The 5,327-nt window shown below is 43.4% G+C and overlaps 1 protein-coding gene across 1 annotated transcript in view; it reads left to right on the top strand.

Annotated features, from left to right (window-relative positions):
• Positions 1–4,812, top strand: part of LOC115127399 (ephrin type-A receptor 4-like) — a 110,200-nt gene extending 105,388 nt beyond the window's left edge. Inside the window, exon 18 of the mRNA XM_065024321.1 lies at positions 2,664–4,812. The gene's annotated coding sequence lies outside the window, so the exon portion shown is untranslated. The remainder of the gene's footprint in view (positions 1–2,663) is intronic.
• The last annotated feature ends 515 nt before the right edge of the window (positions 4,813–5,327 follow it).

The raw sequence follows: 5,327 nt of genomic DNA, 5'->3' as shown, positions 1-5,327 counted from the left end.
GTGTACATACTGTAGTACTGTCTAACTCTCTCTGTAGTGTGTACATACTGTAGTACTGTCTAACTCTTTCTCTGTAATGTGTACATACTGTAGTACTTTCTAACTCTCTCTCTGTAGTGTGTACATACTGTAGTACTGTCTAACTTTCTCTCTCTCTGTAGTGTGTACATACTGTAGTACTGTCTAACTCTCTCTCTCTCTCTTTAGTGTGTACATACTGTAGTACTGTCTAACTCTCTCTCTGTAGTGTGTACATACTGTAGTACTGTCTAACTCTCTCTCCGTAGTGTGTACATACTGTAGTACTGTCTAACTCTCTCTCTCTCTCTCTCTCTCTCTCTCTCTCTCTCTCTCTCTCTCTGTCTCTCTCTCTCTGTAGTGTGTACATTCTGTAGTACTGTCTATCTCCCCCTCTGTAGTGTGTACATACTGTAGTACTGTCTATCTCCCCCTCTGTAGTGTGTACATACTGTAATACTGTCTATCTCCCCTCTGTAGTGTGTACATACTGTAGTACTGTCTATCTCCCCCTCTGTAGTGTGTACATACTGTAGTACTGTCTATTTCCCCCTCTGTAGTGTGTACATACTGTAATATTGTCTAACTCTCTTTCTCTGTAGTGTGTACATACTGTAATACTGTCTATCTCCCCCTCTGTAGTGTGTACATACTGTAGTACTGTCTATCTCCCCCTCTGTAGTGTGTACATACTGTAGTACTGTCTATCTCCCCTCTGTAGTGTGTACATACTGTAGTACTGTCTATCTCCCCCTCTGTAGTGTGTACATGCTGTAGTACTGTCTATTTCCCCCTCTGTAGTGTGTACATACTGTAGTACTGTCTAACTCTCTTTCTCTGTAGTGTGTACATACTGTAGTACTGTCTATCTCCCCCTCTGTAGTGTGTACATACTGTAGTACTGTCTATTTCCCCCTCTGTAGTGTGTACATACTGTAGTACTGTCTAACTCTCTCTGTAGTGTGTACATACTGTAGTACTGTCTATCTCTCTCTCTGTAGTGTGTACATACTGTAGGACTGTCTATCTCCCCCTCTGTAGTGTGTACATACTGTTGTACTGTCTGTCTCCCTCTCTGTAGTGTGTACATACTGTAGTACTGTCTAACTCTCTCTCTCTCTCTCTCTCTCTCTCTCTCTCTCTCTCTCTCTCTCTCTCTCTCTCTCTCTGTAGTGTGTACATACTGTACTACTGTCTAACTCTCTCTCTCTCTCTCTCTCTCTCTGTAGTGTGTACATACTGTAGTACTGTCCAACTCTCTCTCTCTCTCTGCAGTGTGTACATACTGTAGTACTGTCTAACTCTCTCTCTCTCGCTCTCTCTCTGTAGTGTGTACATACTGTAGTACTGTCTAACTCTCTCTCTCTGCAGTGTGTACATACTGTAGTACTGTCTAACTCTCTCTCTCTGCAGTGTGTACAGACTGTAGTACTGTCTAACCCTCTCTCTCTCTCTCTCTCTCTCTCTCTCTCTCTCTCTCTGTAGTGTGTACATACTGTAGTACTGTCCAACTCTCTCTCTCTCTGCAGTGTGTACATACTGTAGTACTGTCTAACTCTCTCTCTCTCGCTCTCTCTCTGTAGTGTGTACATACTGTAGTACTGTCTAACTCTCTCTCTCTGCAGTGTGTACATACTGTAGTACTGTCTATCTCTCTCTCTCTGCAGTGTGTACATACTGTAGTACTGTCTAACTCTCTCTCTGTAGTGTGTACATACTGTAGTACTGTCTAACTCTCTCTCTGTAGTGTGTACATACTGTAGTATTGTCTAACTCTCTCTCTGCAGTGTGTACATACTGTAGTACTGTCTAACTCTCTCTCTCTGTAATGTGTACATACTGTAGTACTGTCTAACTCTCTCTCTCTGTAATGTGTACATACTGTAGTACTGTCTAACTCTCTCTCTCTGCAGTGTGTACATACTGTAGTACTGTCTAACTTTATCTCTGCAATGGTGAGCTCATTGAGTGCTGAGCTGTTTGAGTGGTGTTTTAATAAACAGGCAGCCCGGCACCTGAGGCCGTAGGATCGATCAATAAGCCCTGTTCTCAGATCAGTCACTGCTCTAACCCGCCTGGCGTGTGAATGAGGACGATGAATCACTGACTGAGTCAGCAGGCAGCACACCGCATCCACTCACACCTGGGTTCAAATACTATTTGAAATCATTTTGAATACTTTTGCTGGGCTAGATTGCACTTGCCTGGTGCAATGGAACCAATAGAAGAGTAGCAAAACTGCAAACCCCGCCCATCTCGCACTCCAGGCAGGCAAAACCAAGAAGCTTAACGCATTTGAACGATTTCAAATAGCATTTAAACCCAGTTCTGCAACCTATCAGAGTGGCATGACTCAAGATCGGTTCCCGTAATGAAGAAAATGTTTTCTATTGTTGGTTTTTGCCAACCAATAATGCAGTGATGTCATTGTATCGGTTGGGGAAGGCTGATGTGTTTGTTTAGCTATGTATGACTAGAACTTTCCATATGCTTAACTGGTATGTGTTGTTGGGCATGACAAGGAGATTTGAGTAGTTTGTTCTATGCCAGGCAGAAACTGTCTTTCAAACTTAAAAGATTCAAAATCAACCATGTGATCTTTCTCTCTCTCTCTCTCTCTCTCTCTCTCTCTCTCTGTCCTCCAGCTGCCCCCGTCTATCATCAACAGGATTCCTCCCTCTCTCCCCATGACCAGAATTCCTCTTCTTCTCCTTGGAGTCTCCTCCAACTCCAAGATGAGAAATCCATCTCTCCATGTCTGGCACATCTCGTTGTTCGCCGTCGCTACGTTTTTCAGAACGGACAAACAGACTAGCGCTCCATGACCACCACCAACAGCTTACAGAAACGATAGGAATGATTCAGCAACACTTAAAAAACATACAAATAATGTAATATAAACTAGACCCGCCTCCAGCAGATGATGTAGTTGTTTTATGAATTTTGAAGTTGATTCTCCTTTGTGTTTTTGGGTAGCATGTAAAGTGAGTGTATGGTAACAGCGACCATGTGGTAGTGTGATGAGTGTGCACCATGTGTGTTTGAGTGAATGTGTGTGTGTGTGTGTGTGTGTGTGTGTGTGTGTGTGTGTGTGTGTGTGTGTGTGTGTGTATGACTGTCTATGATGTCTTCAAAGTACTATCGATAATTGTCTGTTTTTATGCCAGATTTGTTTTTGGAATTTCATGAATTACTTAGTAACTACAAAAACAATGTAAAGTGTGCCACTACTCGTGCTTTGTCAATCCTCTTCAGCAACAGCTGTTAAAGAGGTTTGCGGTTTTCAACACACCCTTAACCGCATTGGCTTTAGTAGTGGGATCCAGTTGGATATATGGACAATGGCATCCTATACTGACAGAAACACAGAAGGACAGACGGACAGTCAGCGGCATAGGCTCTCTCATTAGAAAGTAGAGTGGACTCTCCGAGCTGAAGCAAAGACACTGCGGAACCATCTTTCTGGATTTTGAGCAGGGGATGTTTTAAAAAGACGCACCTACAGTATATAGTCAACAAGGACTTGATGCTGGGAAGGGTGATAAGAAGGGATAATCATTGGTCTCGTTTCATTTGTATTTTTTCAGATATGCACCAAATGACAGTCAGGTTTCATTCAATGGACTTCTTTTTTTATATACAACTGTTAATATCTGAATGTTTTTCTGATCATATGTGATGGTTGACATACTACAGATTCCATACCAGTCCAGCTCAATGCTCCTCCATACCAGTCCAGCTCAATGCTCCTCCATACCAGTCCAGCTCAATGCTCCTCCATACCAGTCCAGCTCAATGCTCCTCCATACCAGTCCAGCTCAATGCTCCTCCATACCAGTCCAGCTCAATGCTCCTCCATACCAGTCCAGCTCAATGCTCCTCCATACCAGTCCAGCTCAATGCTCCTCCATACCAGTCCAGCTCAATGCTCCTCCATACCAGTCCAGCTCAATGCTCCTCCATACCAGTCCAGCTCAATGCTCCTCCATACCAGCCCAGCTCAATGCTCCTCCATACCAGTCCAGCTCAATGCTCCTCCATACCAGTCCAGCTCAATGCTCCTCCATACCAGCCCAGCTCAATGCTCCTCCATACCAGTCCAGCTCAATGCTCCTCCATACCAGTCCAGCTCAATGCTCCTCCATACCAGTCCAGCTCAATGCTCCTCCATACCAGTCCAGCTCAATGCTCCTCCATACCAGCCCAGCTCAATGCTCCTCCATACCAGTCCAGCTCAATGCTCCTCCATACCAGTCCAGCTCAATGCTCCTCCATACCAGCCCAGCTCAATGCTCCTCCATACCAGTCCAGCTCAATGCTCCTCCATACCAGTCCAGCTCAATGCTCCTCCATACCAGCCCAGCTCAATGCTCCTCCATACCAGCCCAGCTCAATGCTCTTCTCATTGGTGAAGTTGGGTTTTAATCCATCAAGGACCTGTCATGTGGAAATATGCAAGAAGTGTGAGGAAAGGGAAACAGAATGTACTGTATAATACTTTTTCATTTAGTTACTGATGAAAAAACCTAACAAAACACAAATGAATGTTTGTCATTGTATGCCTTCTGATATGATATGATCCAGCCATGCACACTAACACTATCAATCTCTTTTTTTAATGCTTTTTTTCTATTATTATTTTTGTTCATTCAATTTTTTTTGGTCAAGGATTTTAGGTACATGTAACTTATGTCATTATTTATGGTATTTTATATCTAGTTTGTAAAATTATAGCAAAAGTGAAGAAAATGAAGGGTTGTCATATGGTGCATTCTTATTAAAGTAGAAACCATCCGACTGTCCTTGTTTCCTGCTTATTGTAGAAACACACACACACACACACACACACACACACACACACACACACACACACACACACACACACACACACACACGTAAACCTCCCAGTGAGTTCCCTCTGTGGCACATTAGAGCAGATAGATCAATCTGACTGTGAGCTGCAGGTTGTGTCTCGGGCAACAAGGTGTCGGAGAGCTTTTAACATGGCAGGTGTGTTTAATCAGAACAGGATCTGTTTCCTGCGTTCATTTCCAGAGGCGATAAAACCCTGATTGTCCAAGGCTTTGATAGGGAGAGAAAGAGGGAGAGCTGAGGCCATTTTAAAACATTTTAAAAGTATTGTATTCTCTGTCAAATGGTGTTTTACATGTTCCCTGAGGAAGCATCACAGTAAGTCATGCAGACATTAGCTAGGGAAGAACGATTGCAGAAGGAGATGCTTTTCGCCATTGAAGGGAAAGTTAGTGGTGTGTGTGTGTTTATGTGTGTGCGTGTGTATGCCTGTGTGT

This window comes from Oncorhynchus nerka, linkage group LG11, assembly GCF_034236695.1.
Source record: "Oncorhynchus nerka isolate Pitt River linkage group LG11, Oner_Uvic_2.0, whole genome shotgun sequence".
NCBI lineage: Eukaryota > Metazoa > Chordata > Actinopteri > Salmoniformes > Salmonidae > Oncorhynchus > Oncorhynchus nerka.
This window is presented reverse-complemented; position numbering and strand designations above follow the sequence as displayed.